The sequence below is a fragment of the Schistocerca americana genome, chromosome 5 (genome assembly GCF_021461395.2).
Source record: "Schistocerca americana isolate TAMUIC-IGC-003095 chromosome 5, iqSchAmer2.1, whole genome shotgun sequence".
NCBI classification, from domain to species: Eukaryota; Metazoa; Arthropoda; class Insecta; order Orthoptera; family Acrididae; genus Schistocerca; species Schistocerca americana.
The window spans coordinates 49,325,512-49,340,067 of NC_060123.1; the positions used below are offsets into that span (position 1 = coordinate 49,325,512).

General features: G+C 43.2%; 1 protein-coding gene and 1 pseudogene across 1 annotated transcript in view; both read left to right on the plus strand.

Moving 5' to 3' along the window:
• Window positions 1–14,556, plus strand: part of LOC124616766 (basic salivary proline-rich protein 1-like) — a 270,539-nt gene that overhangs the window by 32,367 nt on the left and 223,616 nt on the right. The window lies entirely within an intron of this gene.
• LOC124617142 lies at window positions 4,775–4,892 on the plus strand (annotated as a pseudogene).

The window sequence follows — 14,556 nt, forward strand, 5'->3', positions numbered from 1 at the left end:
ATATCTGTAGCTACAAACAAACGTAATGGCTCCGCTATTCCACTACTGGTAATCTACGTAGCTGACCTAAAACAGGCGGTCTCGTACAGTAACTATTGGCAAACACCGGATTAATAACGGTCGATTAACAAAGGTCTTCCGCATAGAGTGACAGGGTAAAAATTATCGCTACTCGAACACCATTGATAGATGTCGCTTTGGAGTACAGCTGCACTCAAAAAGATCCCTAGGCCCTAACGCTAGACTGGAGAAAGTTCACGCAAGCGGCCAATAAATCGCCTCCACTAGTTCTTTGGAATTTACACATAAGTCTCTTTTTCTTTTTGTGGGGTCCTACAGCTGTCGCCGCATCCATGATCTCTGTCGGCAAACGCCTCGATATCATTCTTCCTCATCCTCTTCTATTCCTCTTCTCTCTAATGCTTCTTGGATATCCATTAACCACTCTTTCTGGGATCTTACTCTTCTCTCCTTCCAGTAGGTTGCCATTATAATACTCCATTGGCCACCTTTCTTCTTCCATTCTTCTGAAATGCACTAACCCTCATAGCTGATTCTCTTCCGTAATACTATAATGAGTCTACGTCCTTTTTGTTCTTTCGTCGTTTCTTACGTGGTCCATTTAGGAAACTCTTCATAAACTTCTCAGGTGATCCATTTCTGTAGCTCTAAGTCCCGTTTTATTTTCTGCGAATTCCCAGCACTCGCTTCTGTAGTTTGTTGTTGATTCCACGATGCATTTGTGTAAAAGAATTTTAATCTTCGAATCCATTTGTGAGCACCAAAGTACAGGATTTATTTTCTGGATAGCCACCCTTCCCCGCCTGATTCTATGGAGGAATCAGATGCAGAATGACACACAACGTCCCGTCATTCCTGCATCCAATCTTAAAGTTTCCATTCCTGGTTTTGTCGAGCGGACAGACCTCGGAGGCTGAGAAGGTGGTCTGCCCAGGGATCGACTATCCGATACACTCCCCGGTCCTCCATGGGGATGATTCGTCGGACCGACTCCCCAAAATTTCTAGTAAATATTTTCTCGGGCTCGAGATCTCAGTGAAAAACATTCTAAGAATAACGTGACTGGATCATCACGGCGACTGAAATAGCTACAGAAAAGGACTATCTTCTTGTAGAATTAGGGGACAGTTGGATTAAAATGGTTCAAATGGCTCTGAGCACTATGGGACGCAACTGCTGTGGTCATAAGTCCCCTAGAACTTAGAACTAATTAAACCTAACTAACCTAAGGACATCACACACATCCATGCCCGAGGCAGGATTCGAACCTGCGACCGTAGCAGCCCCGCGGTTCCGGACTGCGCGCCTAGAACCACTAGACCACCGCGGCCGGCAGTTGGATTACATGTTGCGGCGGAGGTGCTGTGGCTATACATTCGTGAGGAAATACCATGCGACAATGACTATGTTGTGCATGTCTTAAGCTAATGTGGAGGTAAATTTTTTTTCTGGATGACGGTTTTCAGCCATATTTTAACGTATCTCCGCTCAACATGTAACGTAGTTGTCCATATTTCCTTCTGAGGGATACGTTTTAAAAACATTGAAACTATGGTGAAGGGTTGTAATAAACCTCCCAATCTGCAACGGATTGGCTGTTTACTAATTTCACAAGAAAATTTCATGCTACAGTTGCTGATCCAGCCATGTTAAAAGTTTTAAACAAGGAAAAGGACTGTGTTTACAGTTCTCTAGGAAGGCAATACAGGGTAACAGTTCAATTTATGTAAATCAGGTCGCACCATGACAAGTGAAAACACTTCCAGTTTTCAAGAACACAAATCGAGTTTTTTGGCGGTTCAAATCTTCCGTCAAACACCATCTCAATGCTGGTCCGAGTTTCACAACCATTTGAAGGCCTCCGCCTACTAAACGCTTGAGCTCTCACTAAGCCGCAACACTAACCAACAAAAACCGGTGAAACCGAACATAATTCCTCACCCGCGCACGAGAACTATTTTGCAAATTATTTGAAGCTTCCAGTACTGCAAGAATAAGAATTTCGATAAGTGTGGAACAATATGGTCCTAGATCTGATACCAGTAACACTATCGAATAGCAGTCTGTTATCTTTAGCACCTCACTTCATAGTCTAATTCCACCAGTATCACCTACTGCGTCAACACTGCGTTACTCTTCTTTTACTTTCATCACTGTTCACCTTATAACTACTTTTCAAGACACTATCCATTCCATTCAATTGATCTTAAGGGTCCTTTCCCGTCTGCGATGTCACCATACCTCACACTTTTTATTCTTCTACCTGAACTTTAATGTTTTCTCCGTTTATCCATCTTTTCTTTATTACTTGCTCTGTGTACAACCTGAATAACATGGGGGATGAGCAACTGCCATATCTCATTCCGAACTTCTGTTTCCCTTTCATGACCTTCGACTCTTATAACTGGTGTCTTCTTTCTACATAATCTGTAGAAAACTTTTGGCTCAATGTATTGAACCCAGATACCTTCGGAGATTAAAATAGTTTACGTTCCTGTCAGAACTGTCAAATTTCTTCTCAAAACCTGCCAAAGCTATAAAAGTGGCTACAAGATATAAAAGATTCACGTTTTACAACCACGATATTTTCAGTCGACCGAGAACCATTATAGAGCAAAAAAATTTCACGCTGAAAGAAAGCTAAAATATTTTCCTTTTGTGGCTTTTAGCCTCAAGTCGATACAGCCACGTCTTAGTGTTTAAAAGTTTCATAGACTTTTATAGGGTAGGATTTGGTTTACTTTAAAGTTTCATGATTAGTTATATATTTGGTGAAGGAGTGTGCTGCCATATTAGCTGGTAAGGGTTGAAGACATGTTATTAACTGCCTTGTGAAATCAAGTTGTTGGTTTGCGTACAATTTACATTAAAAGATGTGACTGATATGTCCTACCGTTACTCCATCACATTCACACCTCGGATGTGCATTCGGGAAAGATGACTGCGCAATGATTCAAATGAAATGTCATATGAATTATGGAACTTACTACAATGTTATTTACCATAATTGCGTATGCCCAGGGCTTTGAGGGAATGGTTCTAATGGCTCTGAGCACTATGAGACTTAACTTCTGAGGTCATCAGTCCCCTAGAACTTAGAACTACTTAAACCTAACTAACCTAAGGACATCACACACATCCATGCCCGAGGCAGGATTCGAACCTGCGACCGTAGCGGTCGCGCGGTTCCAGACTGTAGCTCCTACAACCACGAGGCCACACCGGCCGGCTTTGAGGGAATGTTTGGCTGTATTTATCTATGATATTTCCCATTACTGTGTATCAATTACTGGTATTTGTCTTTCTATCGGCGCCTTATTCACCTGCGTATTGTAGTCCCCAGGTCTGATGTCGGTATTAAGATGTCTATAAATGTGTAATTTTGAGCAGGTCATCGACCTTTTCATTATCTATAATGTTAGCAAATGCCTTGAGCATCATAAATTTTACCTTCTTCGCAAGACTTTCGTTTTCCTTGGCTATTATCAGTGGATTAGTTTTCTTGCGAAGGCCGGGAGTAAGCTTCTGTAATCCTTCAAAACCAAAATATTTTCCGCAGTTGATGTACAACAGGCCTTCGGCAGAAAACTAGCAGTATCCCTCGGAAGAGGAGCGGCGCGTTTCGTCACAGGGTTATTTGGTAACCGTGATAGCGTTACGGAGATGTTTAGCAAACTCAAGTGGCAGACTCTGCAAGAGAGGCGCTCTGCATCGCGGTGTAGCTTGCTGTCCAGGTTTCGAGAGTGTGCGTTTCAGGATGAGGTATCGAATATATTGCTTCCCCCTACTTATACCTCCCGAGCAAATCACGAATGTAAAATTAGAGAGATTCGAGCGCGCACGGAAGCTTTCCGGCAGTCGTTCTTCCCGCGAACCGTACGCGACTGGGACAGGAAAGGGAGGTAATGACAGCGGCACGTAAAGTGCCCCCCGCCACACACCGCTGGGTGGTTTGCGGAGTATAAATGTAGATGTAGATGTAGAAGTGTCATCAGTTCCCTGTAAGCTGTGCTGAGACAGCGGAATGCACAACCAACTCTGCCGTTACCTGTGGTTTTGTTCCGTCAGCATGTATACCTCGAAATACTCCAGGAAATTATCAGCAATGCGTGTCATTACTAATTACTCTTCTCTGACGAATGGTTTTGTTCGAAAGTAGAAAAGGTCGTCTGTTGAAGTTATTTCGTTCTACTGGTGATCGGAATTAGCATAAGTTGGCGTACTCCGTAGATTTGGAAATATTGAATTTAAATCTTCTTTGACAATTCATTTCTCCACGGGACAGCCTTCCGAATTTCTGTATTTGTGGCTGGTCAGTCACCGAGGCGGCGCAGTGGTTAGCACACTGGACTCGCATTCGGGAGAACGACGGTTCAATCCCACGTCCGGCCATCCTGATTTAGGTTTTCCGTGATTTCCCTAGATCATTCCAGGAAAATACCGGAATGGTTCCTTTGAAAGGGCACGGCCGATTTCCGTACCCATCCTTCCCTAATCCGAGCTTGCGCTCCGTCTCTAATGACCTCGTTGTCGACGAGACATTAACCACTAATCTCCTCCTCCTCAGTCACATAAAGTCTTTTCGGGAGGAATATACCTGTCTTTAATTTCCATCGTAAGTCATTAGGCATTTCTGCAGCTTTCCCTGACAATGCATTTGTTGGCGTGGGACACACAGGTCCAAGGCAATCCCTGGAGCAGCTAAGCTGTTTTCTAGTTTCGAAATTTATTTCTTATTGCCTCTGCAGAACAAGCCAATAGCCTTGCCGCAGTGATAACACCGGTTCCCGTCAGATCACCGAAGTTAAGCACTGTCGAGCTGGGCTAGCACTTGGATGGGTGACCATCCGGTCTGCCGAGTGCTGTTCGTTAGCGGGACGCACTCAGCCCTTGGGAGGCAAACTGAGGAGCTACTTGACTGAAAAGTAGCGGCTCCGGTCACGTAAACTGACATACGGCTTGGAGAGAGGTGTGCTGCTCCATATCCGCATCCAGTGACGCCTGTGGCCTGAGGGTGACACGGCGGCCGGTCGGTACCGTTGGGACTGCCAAGGCCTGTTCGGACGAAAAGTTTTTTGCAGAACAACGTGCTACCATAACCAGTTTTTGGCCTTAACACACTCCTGTTCACGAACAACAGAATATTTTGACCTGCAGTCCAATATACTGTTGTAACCGAGCCCACTACGAATAGACAAGGCTGGGTCCTCTGTATGAGACATGCAACGTGCCCCGACCACGAGAAGCTTGAGGAGGTTATCATTCCTAAAGATCTGTCTCTTTACCGGGTAAAATCTCACAACGTGGGGCAGTCTTTGTGCAATCTATCGGCCTTCAGAATTAACAAGAGATGTCACGACAGTTAAAAGCTATAAGCCTTTATATGCCAGCCACGTTTCGAACTTGGGCCTAGCTGAACACACTACACCTCGTTTCTTCAAGAATGGCAGCAGAAGTGAACACAAACATATCATCAGCATAATGAATTATCTGAATAGCTTATAGCAGCTTGGTTCCCGCATTAAATAGTAGTGGGCCTAACACCGATTGACAAAAAGAAGGCTTACACGACCAGAATTAGGTTATTTTATATTGGTCTAAGCTTGTAAATACTTTGACATGTCCTATATCCTTGTAAAAATATATTTACGGATGAATAAAGCTAGTACTACTACTGCATGTCCTATATCCTTGCCGGCCGCGGTGGCCGAGCGGTTCTAGACGCTTCAGTCCGGAACCACGCAGGTTCGAATCCTGCCTCGGGGGTGGATGTGTGTGATGTCCTTAGGTTAGTTAGGTTTAAGTAGTTGTAAGTTTTAGGGGACTGATGACCTCAGATTTTAAGTCCCATAGTGCTCAGGGCCATTTGAACCTACACCCTCGTAAAAAAGATATTTACGGATTAATAAAGCTAGTACTACTACTGCTACTATTACTACTACTACTAGATGACACTGCTGCTGGTAAACCTTACGGGGTATAAGGCCGTGGTCTACGGAACTCTTCCGTTCCTAACGTTTCGTCCAGAACTGCGCTTGACATCTTCAGAGACGTTGCTTCTCTATTTATTCTTGCCGACTGTAGGTGGGGCGTCCGAGAGTGACGTATATACTGTAGAAGAAGGGGCGTTGCCGGATTTACACCTGATAAGCAGAGATGATCCTTGTTAAAGATAAAACTTAACGATCTATTGTCGTCTTGTCAAAGATAAAATACTGTTTAGCGATTTTGCAGAGCTACAGTCCATACGTCGCTAGGTTTCATGACCTCTTCTTTCGTATTAAAATTCCCCCTAAGTTTATAAATTTCAATGGCTTCCCTACATAGCGGTGGATAATAGTTCGTCGTCATAGATAAAATTTTTGTTTCAGAAAACTTCGTGACTTCCTGGCTGACGAGCACGCTCTGCTACATCCGATTTGTCTACTTTTCCTGTGGGCAAAGACTTTTGTGTTCTTTATTATTATTATTCGACCTTCAGTGAAATATGTGTCTAGAAAATATATTGTAAGTAACGTTCCACTGTTGTTGTTGTTGTGGTCTTCAGTCCTGAGACTGGTTTGATGCAGCTCTCCATGCTACTCCATCCTCTGCAAGCTTCTTCATCTCCCAGTACCTACTGCAACCTACATCCTTCTGAATCTGCTTAGTATATTCATCTCTTGGTCTCCCTCTACGATTTTTACCCTCCATGCTGTCCTCCAATGCAAAATTTGTGATCCCTTGATGCCTCAAAACATGTCCTACCAATCGATCCCTTCTTCAAGTCAAGTTGTGCCACAAACTTCTCTTCTCCCCAATCCTGTTCAATACCTCCTCATTAGTTACGTGATCTACCCACCTTATCTTCAGCATTCTTCTGTAGCACCACATTTCGAAAGCTTCTATTCTCTTCTTGTCCAAACTAGTTATCGTCCATGTTTCACTTCGATACATGGCTACACTCCATACAAATACTTTCAGAAACGACTTCCTGATACTTAAATCTGTACTCGATGTTAACAAATTTCTCTTCTTCAGAAACGATTACCTTGCCATTGCCAGTCTACATTTTATATCCTCTCTACTTCGACCACCATCAGTTATTTTACTCCCTAAATAGCAAAACTCCTTTACTACTTTAAGTGTCTCATTTCCTAATCTAATTCCGTCAGCATCACCCGATTTAATTTGACTACATTCCATTATCCTCGTTTTGCTTTTGTTGATGTTCATCTTATATCCTCCTTTCAAGACACTGTCCATTCCGTTCAACTGCTCTTCCAAGTCCTTTGCTGTCTCTGACAGAATTACAATGTCATCGGCGAACCTCAAAGTTTTTACTTCTTCTCCATGAATTTTAATACCTACTCCGAATTTTTCTTTTGTTTCCTTTACTGCTTGCTCAATATACAGATTGAATAACATCGGGGAGAGGCTACAACCCTGTCTCACTCCTTTCCCAACCACTGCTTCCCTTTAATGCCCCTCGACTCTTATAACTGCCATCTGATTTCTGTACAAATTGTAAATAGCCTTTCGCTCCCTGTATTTTATACCTGCCACCTTCAGAATTTGAAAGAGAGTATTCCAGTCAACATTGTCAAAAGCTTTCTCTAAGCCTACAAATGTTAGAAACGTAGGTTTGCCATTTCTTAATCTTTCTTCTAAGATAAGTCGTAAGGTTAGTATTGCCTCACGTGTTCCAACATTTCTACGGATTCCAAACTGATCTTCCCCGAGGTCCGCTTCTACCAGTTTTTCCATTCGCCTGTAAAGAATTCGCGTTAGTATTTTGCAGTCCGCAGCTCGTGGTCGTGCGGTAGCGTTCTCGCTTCCCGCGCCCGGGTTCCCGGGTTCGATTCCCGGCGGGGTCAGGGATTTTCTCTGCCTCGTGATTACTGACTGTTGTGTGACGTCCTTAGGTTAGTTAGGTTTAAGTAGTTCTAAGTTCTAGGGGACTGATGACCATAGACGTTAAGTCCCATAGTGCTCAGAGCCATTAGTATTTTGCAGCTGTGACTTATTAAACTGATAGTTCGGTAATTTTCACATCTGTCAACACCTGCTTTCTTTGGGATTGGAATTATTATATTCTTCTTGAAGTCTGAGGGTATTTCGTCTGTCTCATACATCTTGCTCACCAGACGGTAGAGTTTTGTCATGACTGGCTCCCCCAAGGCCATCAGTAGTTCTAATGGAATGTTGTCTATTCCCGGGGCCTTGTTTCGACTCAGGTCTTTCAGTGCTCTGTCAAACTCTTCACGCAGTATCTTGTCTCCCATTTCGTCTTCATCTACATGCTCTTCCATTTCCATAATATTGTCCTCAAGTACATCGCCCTTGTATAAACCCTCTATATACTCCTTCCACCTTTCTGCCTTCCCTTCTTTGGTTAGAACTGGGTTGCCATCTGAGCTCTTGATATTCATACGTTCTCTTCCCTCAAAAGGTCTCTTTAATTTTCCTGTAGGCAGTATCTATCATACCCCTAGTGAGACAAGCCTCTACATCCTTACATTTGTCCTCTAGCCACCCCTGTTTAGCCATTTTGCACTTCCTGTGGATCTCATTTTTGAGACGTTTGTATTCCATTTTGCCTGCTTCATTTACTGCATTTTTATATTTTCTCCTTTCATCAATTAAATTCAATATTTCTTCTGTTACCCAAGGATTTCTATTAGCCCTCGCCTTTTTACCTACTTGATCGTCTGCTGCCTTAACTACTTCATCTCTCAGTGCTACCCATTCTTCTTCTACTGTATTTATTTCCCCCATTCCTGTCAATTGTTCCCTTATGCTCTCCCTAAAACTCTCTACAACCTCTGGTTCTTTCAGTTTATCCAGGTCCCATCTCCTTAGATTCCCACTTTTTTGCAGTTTCTTCAGTTTCAATCTGCAGTTCATAACCAATAGATTGTGGTCAGAATCCATATCTGCCCCTGGAAATGTCTTACAATTAAAACGTGGTTCCTAAATCTCTGTCTTACCATTATATAATCTATCTGATACCTTTTAGAATCCAGGATTGTTCCAGGTATACAACCTTATGATTCTTGAACCAAGTGTTAGCTATGATTAAGTTATGCTCTGTGCAAAATTCTACAAGGAGGCTTCCTCTTTCATTTCTTCCCCCCAATCCATAGTCACCTACTATGTTTCCTTCTCTCCCTTTTCCTACTGACGAATTCCAGTCACCAATGACTATTAACTTTTCGTCTCCCTTCACTACCTGAATAATTTCTTTTATCTCGTCATACATTTCATCTATTTCTTCATCATCTGCAGAGCTAGTTGGCATATAAACTTGTATTACTGTAGTAGGCATGGGCTTTGTGTCTATCTTGGCCACAATAATGCGTTCACTATGCTGTTTGTAGTAGCTAACCCGCACTCCTATTTTTTTATTCATTATTAAACCTACTCCTGCATTACCCCTATTTGATTTTGTATTTATAACCCTGTACTCACCTGACCAAAAGTCTTGTTCCTCCTGCCACCGAACTTCACTAATTCCCACTGTATCTAACTTTAACCCATCCATTTCCCTTTTTAAATTTTCTAACCTACCTGCCCGATTAAGGGATCTGACATTCCACGCTCCGATCCGTAGAACGCCAGTTTTCTTTCTCCTGATAACGACGTCCTCTTGAGTAGTCCCCGCCCGGAGATCCGAATGGGGGACTATTTTACCTCCGTAATATTTTACCCAAGAGGACGCCATCATCATTTAATCATACAGTAAAGCTGCATGTCCTCGTTAAAAATTATGGCTGCAGTTTCCCCTTGCTTTCAGCCGTTCGCAGTACCAGCACAGCAAGGCCGTTTTGGTTAATGTTACAAGGCCAGATCAGTCAATCATCCAGACTGTTGCCCCTGCAACTACTGAAAAGGCTGCTGCCCCTCTTCGGGAACCACACGTTTGTCTGGCCTCTCAACAGATACCCCTCCGTTGTGGTTGCACCCTCGGTACGGCTATCTGTATCGTTGAGGCACGCATGCCTCCCCACCAACGGCAAGATCAATGGTTCATGGGGGGGGGGGGGGGGCGGGGGAACGTTCCACTATACTTCTTAAAACATTTATTGATCACTACGACAGCCGTTTCGGAAGACATCCATTTCAATTACGTCTGCATTGTCTTGACGTATATATAACATCCGGTGTGACTGTATCTGGTGACTGTTTTCGTTATGTTTTACATGAAACTTCAGTGCGAGTAGTTACTGGGCTGTCCACCGGTGAGGACCAGTCGGCGCACTCAGACGTGCTGGACGTCCGTTGGATCCCCATGGCCGGCCCACAACAGTGTTGCCCATCCACTGCAACTTCAAGCTATGTAACCAAAGCCGTCACAGCCTCGAGCTGAGAGCGAAAGGTACAGATCATCTTTAGTGGTCGCTTGAAGCGAACAATATGCAGAAAGGCTATCAAAATTGTTTCCGTAAGTATCATTTTAAATTGCATAATTTGACACCACTCCCTTTCGACATACAAAGAGCATTTGAGGAAAGACAGTTTGTTACAGACATGTTCAGAATATTGAAAGGGCATACTATAATTTTATAATTCCATTATTACGGCAAATAATGGTAGAGTTTTCGTTAGAAGAAATGCGTTATTAAATTTAAAAAATAAAACTGCACTCCCAAGATACGCCACTGTACGCCTTCCACAGGGATGGATGAAAATATTGCAGGGTATAAGACTGTGGTCCATGAAACCCTTCTGATTTTAACGTTTCATCCAAGCACTCCGATCCGTAAAGGATAAGCGCTCTCTTCTGTCAGCACGCGGCATGTGTAACATTCTGTGTGCGGGTGGTAAAGTTTATATTCGAACAACCAAGGGAAGTGTGAATACACAGCTAAAGGAACAATATAGCAAGAAAGGTTCCGGTGTGCTTAAAACATGTATTAATCATTGCGACAGCTGTTTCGGGAGATTTCCATTTTCAAGTACGTCTACGTTGTCCTGATGTATTTTATGCACTGAAGAGCCGAAGAAACTGGTACACCTAGCCCCCGCGAGCACGCAGAAGTGCCGCAACACGACGTGGCACGGACTGACTAATGTCTGAGGTAGTGTTGGAGGGAATTGACACCATGAACCCTGCAGTGCTGTCCATAAATCCGTAAGAGTACGAGGGAGTGTAGATTTCTTCTGAACAGCACGTCGTAAGCCATCCCAGATATTCTCAATAATATTCAAGTCTGGGGAGTTTGGTGGCTAGCGGAAATGTCTGAACTCAGAAGTGTGTTTCTGGAGCCACCCTGTAGCAATTATAGACGTGTGTTGAGTCGCATTGTCCTCCTGGAATCGCCAAGTCTGTCGGAATGCACAATTGACATGAATGGGTGGAGCTGACCAGATGGGATACTTACGTACGTCTCACCTGTCAGAGTCGTATGTAGACGTATCAGGGGTGCCATATCACTCCAACTGCACACGCCCCACACCATTACAGAGCCTGCACCAGCTTGAAGAGTCCCCCGCTAACATACAGGGTCCATGGATGCATGAGGTTGTCTCCATTCCCGTACACGGCCATCCGCTCGATACAGTTTGAAAGAGACTCGTCCGGCCAGGCAACATGTTTCCAGTCATAAATGTCGGTGTTGACGGACCCAGGCGAAGAGTAACCTTTGTGTCGTGCTGTCATCAGGGGTACACGAGTGCGCTTCGACTCCGTAAGCACATATCGATGACGTTTTGTTAATGTTTCTCACGCTGACACTTGTTGATGGCTCAGCAATTTACGGAAGGTTTGAACTTCTGTCACGTTGAGCGATTCCAGGAGGTTTAGCGATTCTCTTCAGTCGTCGCAGATCCAGTCCTTACAGGATCTTTTTCCTTCCACATCGATGTCTGAGATTTGTTTTACTGGATTCCTCACATTCACGGTACGCTCGTGAAATGGTCGTATGGGAAAATCCCCACTTTTTCGCTATCTCGGAGATCCTGTGTCCCATAGCTTGTGCGCGGACTATAACACCACGTTCAAACTCACTTAAATCTTGACAACCTGCCATTGTAGCAGCAGTAACCGATCAGACAACTGCGCCAGACACTTGTCTTACATAGGCGTTGCCGACCGCAGCGCCGTCTTCTGGCTGTTAACATGTCTCTACATTTGAATACTCATGCCTATACCAGTTTCTTTGGCGCTTCAGTGATAACATCTGGTGTGGGTATATCCGGCGACTGTTCTCGTTACATTTCGCATAAAATTCTAAAATATCGATTTCACGCCGATTTTGTGCTGTTTTACACAGGGTGATGTAATATTTTAATGCAATACTGTAGGTATTTCCAGTAATTTTTTTGACAGTTCAAACAACAGATGTTTTAATACCTACATGTAAATATAAAACATTATTTGATAGATCACGCCGTAGATCCTTTACATTTACATGTAAATAAAAAACATCTATGGTGTGAACTGTCAAAAAAATTCCGGGAATATCTGCAATATCGTATCAAGGCATTACGCCACACTGTATAAGACAGCACAGAATCGACGTGAAATCAAGAGACGCAGTGGGAGTAATCCACTAACTTACAGGCCCATATTAATAACGTCAGTTTGCAGCAGGTTTTGGGATATATACTGGTTCAAACATTATGAATTACCTCAGAGTGAACCTCTGTTGCACACACTCAATACATGTTTAGAAAACATCGTCCTTACGAAAAACAACTAGCTCCTCACTTACACGAAGTATTGAGTGCTACTGACAAGGGATTTCAAATTGACATCTTCAACTTTTATAGTCCTGTCTTCCTCAGTTGCGTGTAATATTACGGTATATTAATATACCGTAATTTCAAATTGATTCCGTATTTCTAGATTTCCACAAAACTTCTGACGCTGTACTTCACAAGTGGCTTGTAGTCAAATTGCGTCCTTATGGAATGTCGTCTCAGTTGTGTGTCTGGACCCGTGACTTACTGTCAGATAAGTCAAACTTCGCAGTAATTGACGGAAAATCATCGAGCAAAACAGAAGTATCTCTTGCGTTCCCCAAGCTATTGTTATAGATTATTTGCTGCTCCTTATCTATATCACCGATTAGCAGCACGTTATGTATTATCGGGGAAAAGGGGAGAACGTGTCACTGACGAGATACAGCATATATCATTTCAATTCAAATCCTCACGAAATTTGAGTCACCAACTTTTTCCTCCGACTGCGAGAATAATTCATTGACGCAGACCTGCATAGGGAGAAATGATCATCATAATAAAATTAAGGAAATCAGAGCTCGCACGGAAAGACTGAGGTGTTCGTTTTTCCCGCGCGCTGTTAGAGACTGGAATAATAGAGAATTATCGTGAAGGCAGTTCGATTAACCCTCTGCCAGGCACTTAAAGTGTGATTTGCAAAGTATCTATGTAGGTGTAGAAGTACTAATCGTTCCAAGATGTTCATAGGAACGACGAGAGTGCTATGAATATGAAGAAGGCGGCAGACGCTGTATCCTTTGCAAATTTCACAGTGGTATAATAATCTGTGTAGTCCAGTTTCCAGGATATTAGTAGACAAACCTTATTCAATTGTAAATTTCCAGCAGCGATTATTTTTCGGGTCAGATAAATTCCTTAAGTTAAGAAAATCTATAGTTCTTCTTTTGTAAACGGCAAGCACAAGAATTTTTATTTACCAAGGGAAATCGCCAAACAGCCATACGTTTTGAGAAGTTATTTTATTTTATTTTGGTAACCGGTTTCGGATTTCAATATGCAATCTTCAGGCCCCACACGCACTTCAGGTATAGACAATCAGATGTATCGATATTAGTTTACTGGAGCCATTCGTATCTGGATTCAGTGAGTAACAAACAGTCAATTATTATGACGTAGTATGTAGGAAACACTACATCTGACGTAGGCTTAAAAGGCGTTTCGAATGTTCTGTGACATGTACTTCACTTCGATGTAATCTTGTAGCAAACTCTATGAATTGGATGCTGCTGATCGTGAATTCCACTGCAAAATTTTAATTGTTATCCCGTGTTTCACCTATTTTTTGCACTTGCACGTTTTCACCTCCCGTTGATTTTACTTGCCCCTTTGTAGCCAATATTAAATTGAAGATACCCGCCACTAACCCGTGATCGTCTCTGGTTTGACTCTTAGCGACGTTTACCACGTGAGGTGAAGGTGTGCGCAAATTTTAAGTTATTGTCCGTTTTGGTCACTTAGTAGGTATGTAAGCTGATCGATGTGTACCCCAGTTTAATTCCCTATCGTGTCGTGCCGTGGAGTGAAATGGACTGCTCTTGGCTATGGCTGTTGGTTTTCGTTCACCTCTTGGTGCACGTTGTCCGTTATTCTGGAGGGACGGCCGGGGTGGCCGAGCGGTTCTAGGCGCTACAGTCTGGAACCGCGCGACCGCAGCGGCCGCAGGTTCGAATCCTGCCACGGTTATGGATGTGTCTCATGTCCTTAGGTTAGTTAGGCTTAAGTAGTTCTAAGTTCTAGGGGACTGATGACCTCAGAAGTTAAGTCCCATAGTGCTCAGAGCCATTTGAACCATATTCTAGAGAAAATACA